Source organism: Hyposmocoma kahamanoa, unplaced genomic scaffold, assembly GCF_003589595.1.
Source record: "Hyposmocoma kahamanoa isolate Upper Pololo Valley unplaced genomic scaffold, ASM358959v1 181, whole genome shotgun sequence".
Taxonomy (NCBI): domain Eukaryota; kingdom Metazoa; phylum Arthropoda; class Insecta; order Lepidoptera; family Cosmopterigidae; genus Hyposmocoma; species Hyposmocoma kahamanoa.
The window spans coordinates 318,443-332,280 of NW_020653712.1; the positions used below are offsets into that span (position 1 = coordinate 318,443).

The window sequence follows — 13,838 nt, forward strand, 5'->3', positions numbered from 1 at the left end:
GGACGCAACGTGCATCCATCGATTACCCGCCGCCCTTACCAGGTCATCCGTCCATCTAGTAGGGGGCCGTCCCACTGAACGCCTTCCGGTTCGTGGTCTTCATTCGAGAACCTTTCTGCCCCAACGGCCGTCAGTTCTTACGAGTTACGTGCCCTGCCCACTGCCACTTCAACTTGCTAATCCTTTGGGCTATGTCGGTGTCTTTCGTTCTTCTACGGATCTTATCATTTCTGGTTCGATCACGTAGAAAAGATGTGAGCTCAGCGTAGGCGAAATCTTCGAACTTACAACTTTACTACCAAATACAGACCTAAAAAGTGTCAGATAGTACAGAAAAACTTTTTTTTTGTTAATTTATTATGTTTTGCAAAAAGTTACGAAACGAAAATCGTTGTTTATGATGTCACTAATATAGACCTGTGAGGTTGTTATTATTTTTAACCGACTTCAGAATAGGAGGAGGTTCTCAATTCGACTGTATGTTTTTTTTGTATGTATGTTACGCGATGACTCCGGTATTCGTGAACCGATTTTCATAATTCTTTTTTTGTTGGAAAGAGAGTACCTCCATAGTGGTCCCATTTAATTTTGAAGAAAATCATCCACCTCTAAGGGTGGCTGTTCACTCATGAAGATTCATTTTTATAAATAGCGCCTAAATTTTATTATAACGAGCAATTATTATAATACTTGATTTTGCTATTCTCCAATTCAATGCGTTTTTCTCTCTCAATATACTTTGAGTAGTGAGAACCGATTTTTATTATCTCCTGTGTCAAGTCCCGTATAGTGGCGAACTAGGGGATGAGTCCGGGTTTTGCGCACTTTCCGATGACCATGATGTAATCCCACGTACTTTTGAGGGCGGTTTTTTAGTACACTGTACTGAGATTATAAAGTTTCATAGTCTATTAGACGTCCAGTCAATGACATTACGGACTTTAGGAACTACTTACACGATTTATACAAATAACCCTGTATACGAACTAAATGGGCAAACAATTATAACGAAACACGTGTAGCGCAAATTGGAATATTTCTTGGATTTAAAAAAAAAGGTATATATAGGAAATGAAACTGTTTTTCCGGATTTAAATCGCGTATATTTGTTTTTTCAAACAAACCGACGTTTCGGGCCCTTTACAGGTCCCATAGTCACGGTTGACTGAGGTGGTACAGTCTTCAACTGAAACCGAAACGTCGGTTTGTTTGGAAAACAAATATACGCGATTTAAATCCGGAAAAACGGTTTCATTTCCTATGTGCAACAATCGCGAACACCTAAGAACTCGATAATAAGGTATATAATTAATAACTTTTGTAATGATAGCGAAAATTTTGTGGTTTGCATTAATATTAGACATAACTGGTTGATGACTTTACCATCTCAGTCAGCCGTGACCTGTAAAGGGCCCGAAACGTTGGTTTGTTTGAAAAAGCAAATATAGGTACATGTTTTAGATCCGAAAAAATACCCAAGTGTAAGGAGCAGAAGTATTACACAAATTATAAACTTCGTAGTTACTCGTAATATTATGTCTGTCATTACTATCGGAATTATATTCATTATATTATAATCGACAAAATAAATATTTTTCATTTTCTTTAACTGGTCGATCAAGTCGTGCGCCTGATGGTAAGCTACACGCCTGTCCATAGCAGTTGCAGTGCCACTCAGAGCTTTAACTGGCAATGATCTGAGGGGCACTGCCACTGCGCCTGTCACCCTAAGACATAAGTTGACAAGGCCCATGTGCCTGTAATTTTGCCAGCCACCTTTACCCTTCAAAACCGGAACACAGTAATGCTGACATTACTGCTCGGCTGCAGAAATAGGTAAGATGTCAATCAGAAAAAAGCTCTACTGCTTTCTCTTGTGACAGCGGCGCTCTAAAATTTCCAATTCCGCTCTATATCGATTCAGTACTGAGTAAACTCATAATTGAAGCGCTCGCTGGTCATCTTCAGAGTAGTAAGGAGGCACAAATCAATTGACCCATTCTAACAACGAGTAGTTTCGGGTGAAGTAGGTCATTTAATGTAGGACGCGGGAATTAAGTACCGAACTAGGTCGATTGGGTGTGGCCATAAGGTCGGAGTTTAACGGAGCGATAGCGGTAGCGTAAATATAGTGATAGAATGCTAGAATCAAACGCGTAACTAGGTCATGCGGGTGTGGCACGACTATCATTTACTACTCGTATTATAATATCTACGATGAACACCTCATAATATTGGAATTGATCTACGTTTATTTATTTACTTAAAAGATATATATAATTAAGAAAGACGATATCCATAATATTAGCTTTAGAACTAAGTCCAATCTCATGATACCACGATTTCGTATAACTAAGGTAAACGATTTTTTTACGTATAGCGAACGGTATACTTTTTTACAATAAGATTCCGAAGCAATATTAAGAAAGTATTTTTAATTGAAGACATTACAAAATTGAAGACTACTTGTTACGACTTGGCTCCAGACAAATTGATTCTAAGTGTATTTATTCCATAGCATTTAACTTTATTTGAAAAAAAAAACAACTCCTAGAGTTTTTTGCTCACGTTTTCAAGTGTTAGTCTTTTAACAGATTGACAAGGTAGATGTTTGCCGTGCAACAGTCGTAATCAACTTAATGCAGCCATAGTCCTCGACTGCATGAAGTTGGTAACGACTTCACACATTTAGGCTGAACTCACACTGGCGCAGAGTCGAAGCGTCGTCGTGTCGGTTCCTGTTTTTCAGCTACAACGAAAGGCGAGGCGAGACGACCCTCGGATTAACGCGCTCGGATCACAGTGTGGTCGGCGTCTGACGCCGAAGGAACGACGCGCGATTCCATATTTGCATAACACAAATTTGTACTTTAATAATGGGAAAATAGAGATGAATATGTTACAGGCGAAAAACATGACGCGTCGCGACGCTTCGACTCTGTGCCAGTGTGAGTTGAGCCTAACTGCATGCAGTCGATCACGGCTGCATGTAGTCGGTTCAGACTGCATGCAGTTAATGCATGAAGTTGTTATTCGAGACCTCGACTGCATGAAGTTGATATTTTCGTATGGAATAGGTAAATGATTTTCGACTTTGACTTAATTACTTACGTTGCTGGCTCGGCGACCCAAAGTGGATCTTGGTTTCTGACACCAAAGTCCGCCATTTCTTTTGGTCTTGTTCTAGTACCGACCATTTGAGCTCATGCAGCTCCTTCAGATCTTTGGCGAAGCCATCCTTCCAGCGATACACTGGACGATGACCTGTAAGTTGCCCCAAATACGCTCTTTTGGCAGCTCGATTCTCGAAACATACTCTAGACAGCGAAGTCGGGCGGATTTTATTTCCCCTATTATGTTCGGCTCAGACACTAACTCTTCAATATCTCTATTGAATCTGGCCCTTCAGTTCCCAAAGTCTCCTGCGATTGGTCGCTGAATCTTTCGGAATATCTCTCCTTCCGCCACTAATAATTCTAGGATCGGAAAACTAACATAAGTCAGAAATGCTTCATTTTTTAATACAAACAAAGTTTATTTTTCTGTTTTATTTTTACAAAATTGAAATATCGTCTGCTTAAAGGTGACATAAGTGACAGTTTTGCCAAAAATGACTTAATTACACAGTTGTGATAAGAAAATCACGATTTTTCTACTGGTAACTTCCAATATTTAATAGCTTGCTTAGTTCGTGAGTTAGACAGTGAAAATACCAGGTAAGAGATAGCTTTTGGCAGAACATATTCATGAGAAATCGAATAAGAACATTTAAATACATAAATCTTAAAAATGTATTCAAGTAAAATATATGAAAACAATTTACGTCTTTCATATTACAAGGTACCTACAACAATAATATACTAAAACAATTTATTGGTCCAGCATGTAACATTCGAACCAAGTTGGTAGGCGGAAATGGTTCAGGTAAAACAAAATAAAATCAAATACGTGTTTTGCAACACAGGTAAAACAAAATAAAATCAAATACGTGTTTTGCAACATTGTTTTTAGTCTAATTTATTGTGTTGTTTCCGTGCAAAATATAATTGTTATTGCGTTTCATCAACATGGAAAAGAATACTAGATCAAGGAGTAAACACAAATATGCTGGTGAATAATTTTATGGTTTTTTTTTTGTATAACACGGTTTGAGGTTATGTTAACCGAACTGTTTTTTTAATGTTCAAGCAATATGATAATAATGCTTGAAAAGTATTGTAAATGATACTCCTAAAGTAATTTTTAACCGACTTCAAAAAAAAGGAGGAGGTTCTCAAATCGACTGTATTTTTTTTATTTTTTTTTGTTGTACGTTGTTCAGATAATTGATTACATCCAGATCATCGATCATAAATTCCTAGAGTCAGGACATAGATAGCTATAAGAAGGTGGACTCTACGCACAGCTCCATTGAAAATTATAAAAATTACTCCACTGTTTACTCAATGCCGAACAATCTTTCAATTTTTAAATATGCCCGCAAAAAACAAATAATCAAAGTCGGCACCCAAAAAATTGTGAAAGATAACTAACCTTGTCTAAGAATTTATAAGTACCACGAATTTTACGATCTGAAGCAATTGGCTTCAAATTTATATATTAATGCCAAAAAAGATTTGAAGGTAAACCTGTAAAGAGGATGAAGATCAGACAATTTCGTTACATGAAGACGAACTCAACAAAATATTTTCCAAATACGATCTAAACGATACCTTTAACTACATCGACGTGAAGTTCGTTCAGTAGCAGTACAGCTTGTGAAAGAATTCCTCCAGGGAAGTACTGCCACTTTACCTATTTCTGCCGCCAAGCAGTAATGTCAGCATTACTGTGTTCCGGTTTTGAAGGGTAAGGGTGCACGTGAAATTACAAGCACATGGGACAACTTATGTCTCAGGGAGACGGGCGCAGTGGCAGTGCCCCTCAGATCTTTGCGATTTAAACTCTGAGTGACACTGCAATTATCATGCATAGGCTTGTAGCTTACCATCAGGCGCACTACTTGTTCGTCCCGTCACTTGATATTATAAAAAAAAAAATATATTACAAAACCTCCCAAAACTGCCCGAAGATCCACCAGAAAGAGAACTCGTGTAGAGGAAACCCCACTGTTAAAACAAATTATACGAAAGACCATTGCCAATCAGTGAAGCCAAAAAGGATCTACTGAAACTGTGCGTTTCAGGGGTTATTCCAGAAGAGCTTCACGGCTGGTACAAGTGTTTAAGTGCGGATGAGAATATTACCGATCGGGCTCCAAAACTGGACATTTACGAGAGCGAGCCTGAAGAATAGTAATTATTTTGTAATCATTATCATACATACGACAGCTGATTTAATGTTGAGTTCTATGTATAAGTATTTTTATTGTTACTGCTGCAGGGTGAAAGTGAAAACATTTGACAAAATTTTAGGGATGTTTAAAAAAAAATCGAAAATTGTTACATCCACGTTTTCTTAGACTCTTCTGTAAAGATGTACATCTTTGTAATGTATAATATACTCCCATGCCAATTATCTTGTGTCAAACTAAGGAATTCCCTGTACTACGGATAAGAGAGCAACGGAATTCATAAGTTCGTTTCTCAAATTGTCCTCTAAAGCGCCACTGAGGTTTTCATTGACAGATAAATTCATAGAAATGTATGTTTTAAATTTCACTATAGATTGTAAAACTGACAATCTTTTGTTTTGTGACGCCTGAGAGGCTATTTGGTTCGATTTTTTTCTATTAACAAACATTTTTCTAAAACAAACATGTTTTTTTCTGAACCGCATATAGATAAAATGTTTCATTATCATTAGTAAATGTGTTCCCTAGTGCGTAGCAATGTTGAGTGTGTGTGTTATTATTATAGATATGTTTTAGTTTATAGGTAGTCAGAAATGTTGTCTATTGCCTGAAAATATTATCATATATCTAAATATGGTTCTAAAACTTAAAGCAAACTTAAGGGCATTGCAACTGTTATGGATAGCTGTGTCGCTTACCATCAGGCGCACGACTTATTAGTCCTATCACTAAAAAGAACCAGATGTGTAAATACATAGATAACCAGAAATGGGTATAATTTACAAAAAGAGTGCGCATATGAAATGAAACAATTTTACATTACAATAAATAATTTTACAATTTTAAACATTTTATTTCAGACGGTACAGTTACATGTCCATATGGTCTTAGTAGGCACTTACAACTATGTGAGTAGAAAGCAAAGTGCTCATTTTCATGAACAAGGATGGACTTCCAGTACTTAAGGAGTGGGCTGTCCATCCTCTCTCTCTGCCTCTCACTCTGGCCATGTCACTCTTGCGAACGACTGCCTGAAAACTATCGATTCTAACCTCCGCGAACATCGCTGAGGCACTACAGTGTCGAGGCAGCCCCAGCAGTCCCCTGAGGGCGTTGTTGAATCGGACACGCAAGGCATTGTATGCTTTTTTAGTGTGATTGCTCCACAGGTTGCACTGTGTGATCTGGCAATATGTTTTGAAAATGGTGATTTTCACCTCGAAAGAGCACCGTGCAAACCTGCGGGCCAGCATATTACGCCTTACCGCCAGCGCCCTATACACTGCAATAAATGATAAAATGCTGTGGCACAGACGTCTGGACATTTAAATAAGAAAGATATCTAAATATTGGGATTGCCTACCCATAAAGTTGCAATGCCATTCAAAACTTTAAATCGCCAAGATTTAGCGTCACTGTCACTACGCCAGTCGCCCTGAAACATAAAGTTAACAAATCTCCCATGTGCTTGTAATTTCACCTATATATTATATAATATAATAAACCTTCAAAACCGGAACCCAGTAATAGTCCCATTATTACTTGGTAGCAGAAATAGGTGCAGTGTCAGTACTTCCCTGGACGAACTCTTATAAGATATAAGATTAGCTGTGAGAGAATGCGGATATTATTTTCGTGAATTTGATTCAATTGTATGTTATAATATTTTTCATTACTGACATAGATATAAGTATATTTGTAACTAACATCTATGGACGTGTGAAATAAACAATTTGTATTTGAATTTTCAGTAAAACTTAAATAGGTCATACCGGTCTCCAGTCTTCAAAACAACGGAGTTGAACCGGAGCGTCAATTCAGTATGAGATAGAATGTGGGAATTAAACATGAAACTAGGTCTAGTATGGGTGTGGTCGTGAGGTTGAAAAGCAGCGGAGTTGTAGCGGGAGCGGAGAATTTTATCCATAATATAGGATGCGGGATTCAGCGCGCAACTAGGGTAATAGGTTGTGGCCAGGAGATTAAAGGGTAACGGATGGAAACAGAACAAGGTTTTCAGGTTGTATTCGTTTACTAATTTTTTTTTTATGATACCAAGTGAAGAGACGAACAAGTCATGCACCCAGTGGTAAGCGCCATGCCTGTAAAAACAGTTGCAGGGCCGCTCAGAGAGCACTGCCACTGCGCCCGTCACCCTAAGACATAATTTCACGTGCCTACAATTTAACACCAGCACCCTTACCCTTCAAATTCAGAATGCGCTTGGCGGCAGAAATAGGTAATGTGGCAGTACTACCCTGGACGGACTCTTTCACGAGGAGCTCTATTGTACTGCTACGAAAAAGTTAAACGTTAAAAAGTTAGACGCGATTTTCTTATCTTACAGTTTTGTTTACAAATATGTGCTGTAGTATATTAAGTTTAGGTTTTTTTTCTGTATCAATCATAAATCTTTTCGTTACAGTGTTATTTATTGAATATCATAGTTGCTGTGCTGTATGTTTTGCTACTATGATATTAAAATATTTTACTACGAACAACACAAACAAAAATTCCTTCGACTCCAAACCAGAGACCTTGATTCCTTTGTGAAAATTTTGTTTATCTTATTAGCAACGGAATAGTTACAATATTTGACATAGATAGACTCTGCCCATGATCCGGCTCTCGTAGGACCAAAGACGTTGGTGTTCTTGATCTGGATCGGTGGAGTGTATTCGTTCAGTTTCTTGCTTTTTTCGGGATCGGCAATGAAACACTTGTTAAACTGCTTACTACAACTAACTACGTTTATTGCTCGTTCGGGTCCTACTTATATACTAGTTACAGTCTTTCAACTAGTAACTATGTTAGATAGATAGATAGATATACACTTTATTGCTCACATACAATAACAAAAACAGTACATAGACAACTTAAAACTAATGTGGGCAAAGGCGGTCTTATCGCTAAGAGCGATCTCTTCCAGACAACCTTTGAGGTATAGGAAAGCTAATCTAAGGAGAAGAGGTAGTGTGCCAAAGTCAGAAACGTATAAGTAGTATAATATATATATATATCGAATAATAAATAAACAAATAACGGTGTACTAGACTTACATATATATTTGTAAATAATAAAGAAATATATATACCTAAATATACTTATACTTACCAATAAATATATAAATACATGTTGCATACTAGGAACGTTTGAGAAGATAGTTACGCAATGCAGTTTTAAAAATAAGAAGCGACTTGGAATGTCGTATTTCAGACGGAAGTTCGTTCCACAATTGTGCAGCCATAATCGTAAAGGAGTTCATGTAGTATCCTGACCGGGTGAAGGGAGGTTTCAGCAAGTTATCCGCCTTGGACCTTAGTTCGCGATTGTGATCTTCACCGAGAAAACGAAAACGTTCCTTAAGGTAAGGTGGGCTTCGAGGGTCATACAGTACATTATAAAGGAAACTGAGAACGTGCTCCTCACGGCGCTGCTTGACAGAAAGCCACTGAAGCCTTCTCCTATACTCAGACACGTGATCGAACTTGCGCAACCCGTATATGAATCTGATGCAAAGATTCTGCAGACGTTGGAGCTTGCCTAATAAATCATCATTGAGGTCAATAACACAGACATCAGCATAATCTATAATAGGTAGGAGCAGCGATTGCGCGAGTTCAATCTTGGTCTTCACAGGAATCAGATTTTTCCACCGTCGCAATGAACCGGAGGCAGCAAACACCTTTCTACTAACCTCAGCGATATGTGGCGCCCAAGACAGGGTGGAGTCAAAGAGAACGCCAAGGTTTTTGACAACACTGCTGAAAGGTAAAGGGAAGGAGTCAAAGACGAGCGAGGGAACAGACGTATAATTTATCTTAGCTATCTGCTTCGAGCCACCAATGACGATGGCTTGCGACTTGTTGGGATTGACTGTAAGGCCATGGGTTCGACTCCAATTGTGTATTGTCGCAAGGTCGTCATTAAGTTCAGCAATTAAACTATCTAAACCATGCACAGGAGACCGGGAATAGATCTGAAGATCGTCAGCATACAAATGATACTGACAAGAAAGCAAGGGAGTAAGGGAGTTAATAAATATTGAAAAAAGAAGAGGAGAGAGGACCCCACCCTGAGGCACACCAGCAGTAACATCACAGAAGGTAGAATGCTTGTTATCGACACGTACACATTGCCTTCGCCCAACGAGATAGTGGCGAAACCACTCCACAACCGAATCTGATACCAGGATAGATTTTAACATTGCTAAAAGGATGTCGAAGTCAACAGTGTTGAAGGCGTTGCTGAAGTCTAAAAGAACTAATACTGTCAGATGCTGAGACGACATACCTTCGCGAATGTCGTCAGACACCTTGGTCAAGGCAGACACAGTGCTATGCCCCGAGCGGAAACCAGACTGGAAAGGGCTAAGGATATTATTGAAGTTCATGAAAATTGTGATCTGATTATGGACAAGACGCTCAAGAACTTTGGAAAGGAATGGAAGAATAGAAATAGGACGAAAATGAGAGGGTAGAGATGGATTAGAGGTTTTAGGAACAGGGACTACAGCAGCCTGACGCCAACATGACGGGAAAGTGCCAGTGTCAAGAGAAAAGTTGAAAATATGGCAAAGTATAGGAACCAGAATAGAAGAACCATGTAACATCATCCTACGGTTTATTCCATCCAGTCCTTCAGCATTGGATTTTATGGCCAAGATGTTTTTCTCAACTTCACTCTCGGACACAGGCCTAAAGGAGAAAACCGGATGTTGTGAGTCATGGGCAGTAGAAAGTGACTGTAGCGTAGATTGCTTGATACTAGAAGAAAGAGAGGAAGGCGTTGTGAAATGCGAGTTCAAGGAGTTAAGGTCAAGATTAAAGGGAGTAGGAGATTTTGATTTGCCAATACCAAGGGAATTTAGGAAAGACCATACCTTAGCAGGATCACCATTAGAAACCGAGGCATGTATGTGACGGCGCTGCGCATCCCTGCACACCCTGCTACAGCGGTTGCGAAGTTCCTTAAATCTACGGTGGGTTTCATCTGAAGGATCGTTTCTATACCGCACCTTAGCAAGATTGCGCTTGTTCATCAATGCCCTAATTTCTGCAGTGAGCCAAGGGGCAGGAAGATGTTTCAATCGAACAGGACGGAGTGGAGCATGTATATCATATAGCTGTATTAGTATTGAGTTGAAAATTTCCATCTTCTGATCTATAGTAGGGGCTCTAAGTACAGCGTCCCAGTCAATACCGTTAAGGTCAAGCATACATCTTTCCTCATCAAAGTTCCTGAAACTGCGCTGCATGACCACTCGTGGTTTAGGCTTAGGACAACGGATTCTGTACGAAAGGTAAATAAGGTCATGATAGGAGAAGGCCTCGGCCGGAAGTTGACCGTGAGCAGTTACATGATTAGTAGAAGAGACAATGGCAAGGTCCAACAAAGATGGCTGGCAGTCAGGAAAGTGATGTGTTGAGGAAGACGGAAGAATGTTCAGATTAATAGAATCCACGATTGAGCGAAGTCGAGTAGAACGGGAGTCGTGTTTGAACAGACAGGTGTTAAAATCACCCATAATAACTGTATGATCAACCGTGGGTACCAAATCTTCCAACAAAGTCTCAAATTTACTGAAATAATCAATATTTAGGTTTGGACTATAAAAAACTCCCAAAAGGAGCTTCTGATGGCCCAAAAGCACCTCCACAAAAAGATGTTCCGAAGATTCAGAATAAAGAGAGGGGGATTTGTCAAGAATACTGAAAGGAAGATTACTCCTAAGATATATAGCAACTCCTCCGCCACCCTTGCCAGTCCTGTCATTACGAATGAGATGGAAACCAGGAAGGGAATAGGAAGAAGAAGGGAGACATGGTTTTAAAAAAGTTTCAGAAACCAAGATGGCGTTAATGTTCTGGCTATTAGAGAAAGTGCTCACCAAATCAGTGTAATGCGCTGGAATACTTTGGGCATTTATATGGACTGCATTAAAATTTTTCGCAACAGTTGAAAAGTTAGATTCCAGAAGTTCATCTAACGGTTGTGACAAACTGTGAAAACTACTATGCGAAGACGCCGAAAGAAAATCCGACTCATCACTCAAAAAATCGTTACCATTATTATCATTAGTTTGCAACATTAAATATAATAAAATATGTACCTATATAAATTCAGCAATATATAGTTATAATATAATAATAATATATAAAAAATAATAATAATAATAATAATAATAAAAGAAAATATGAACACAATGAAAATATAAAAATAAAACCAAAAATATCCATAATACCCACCAGCAGTGTGAAAGAGAATCGCTTAGAATGTCAAAATTAACAAATATAAAAAAAAAAAAACAACAAAACAACAACAAATACAAAATAATAAGTACTAGGTTTGAAAAATAAAACAATAAAAAGTAACAATACAATCGAAATGGATCACAGAATTTGTCACATTTCCGAACGAACATTTTCGTTATCACTGTTAGACAAGGGCTTTATGCCAAAGCCGTTAAATTTGTACAAAAAAAGATGCTAGTGACAGTTGACGTAAACCAAAAATTAATGAACGAACGGAACCACTTAAAAGTTGCATTATTAAAAAGTTAAAAATTAAGTAGGTACCTCGAGAATAAAAGAAAAAATTTCAACTAAAAATGAGGGTCCTATATTTTGTTTTCCGCGGTACTTGGAGAAATAGCAAGAAATCCAGACATTGTCTCCAACCTGTGTCTTCTGCCATCCGGTGTCTTGACATGAATCGTTCCGTCCAAGGTCCAGCAATTTGTAACACCAAACTTTAGCCTCGCAGCTACAAAAACGTCATGACGGGACTTTGTGAGGAATTCGGAGAGAGTGACCTTTGTACCCTTTAGTGCAACTTTGCTCTTCCATACCGCTGACCGCACCGTTGCATCAGTAAACTTGACGACAATGGGCCGCGGATTGGTGTTTCTGGGAACCTGCTTACCCAACCGATAACTAGCGGCAATACTGCTTGCAGAGAGGCTGTGAACTTTACACTTTGTTGACAAAGTGGAAACTACGACGGCACAGGTGTCTTCGTTCTGCTGCTCAGGAATGCCATGCACTAGCAACATCTTACGCCGGAATCTCATCTCCACTCTGTCAACCCTGTTATGAAGAGCCTCCATCTCAGCACGCAGCACTGTGAGGCCGTTGTACACAAAAGTTTTGAAGTTTAAGAACTCTATGTTAAGTGCTGCAATGCTATTAGGGTTCTTACGTGTGGTTGATGCCTGGTTTAACTCTGCTTGGAACTCTGCCATCTTCTCTTCAAACATTTTGGCCATTTTGTCCAAGTTAAATTGCATCTCTGACTGGTCCATTTTGTGGTGTTGTTTTTGTAATGTAGGAGAGTGACAAAGGAAAGGTAACACTGTTGGCGAGTAGTACTACTTATGCTTTAGTATGTAGCATATAAATTAATTATATAAATTCAAGTTAACTAATTTTTTAAATAAAAAATATGCAGAGCTAAAAATTTTGTAGTTTACTTGGCGACTACCCTCCTATCTAATATCTGTAACTATGTTACAGAGTTGGCTCCGTACGATGCAGTGTGCGGGGTGCGGGAGACGATGACGCGCTCTCGTTCGGGGCGTGGGGTGCTCTCGTGCATGGCTCGGTGTCTGTAACAACTCTGATACCCATTACCTGGATTAATCATTTGAAGCCTATGCCAAATTATGGTGATGTCCAGGGTTAGACAGTGTATTTATTCATTTTGACGCGTAAAGATAAGGTTAAATTTTATACCGACATAAATTCCAGTTTCCCCCAACTGACCTGTCATAACAATGGCGCCTGTGTTGATATCGACCGTAGTATTTATTATCGCTGATTTCATGGCCGCAATGACCTAGCGCAGCTGTCGTACCATATCGCTCAAGGAAACGCCCCATTCAGGCAACCCGTATATTAAATTTTTTTAAATTAGAACGTCGTTTTTTTTTGAAAACCGTTTTAATTTACTTTGCTTTTATTTCTAATTACACAATCAGTTACGAGTCGTGTAGGTTGTTAATAGTCTAGTTTTTTTAATAATATGGAAACCGGCAAATTGGATTGCACCTGAGGGTTTTTTTTTTACTCAGGCAGTTGAGCTTTGTAACTCTCTTTGATAGGAAATGAAACTATTTTTCTGGAATTAAATCGCGTATATTTGTTTTTTCAAACAAACCGACGTTTCGGGCCCTTTACAGGTCCCATGGTCACGGTTGAGTCAACCGCGACCAATCGCGACAAAAGTATACGCGATTTAAATCCGGAAAAATAGTTTCATTTTCTATGTGTAACAATCGCGAAAACCTAAGAATTCGAACTCTCTTTGATATTTCTTTAAGCACCCTCCGCTTACTTGATAGAAGCCTTTGAAGGCGGCCATCTTGTTTTTTCAATTTCGAACATTTTTTTACTTTTAGCTGAAATTGATAAATGGAATTTTGTATAAAGACGGTATTTGTATTACTTAATAAATTACCAGATGCTGTAAAACAAGTAAATTGTAAACCATTTAATATATAAATCCTAGATTTTAAAAACTCCTTGTACATAATGTAAAGGTGCGT

At 38.6% G+C, this 13,838-nt stretch overlaps 1 protein-coding gene and 1 long non-coding RNA gene across 2 annotated transcripts in view; one reads left to right on the top strand and one right to left on the bottom strand.

Annotated features, from left to right (window-relative positions):
- Positions 1-13,838, top strand: part of LOC113226089 (kinesin-like protein KIF3A) — a 51,449-nt gene that overhangs the window by 16,512 nt on the left and 21,099 nt on the right. The window lies entirely within an intron of this gene.
- Positions 6,542-7,105, bottom strand: LOC113226090. The gene is made up of 3 exons (XR_003310063.1): positions 7,066-7,105; positions 6,657-6,728; positions 6,542-6,575 (listed from the first exon to the last, which is right to left on the bottom strand). It is a non-coding gene; the product is annotated as an uncharacterized LOC113226090 (long non-coding RNA).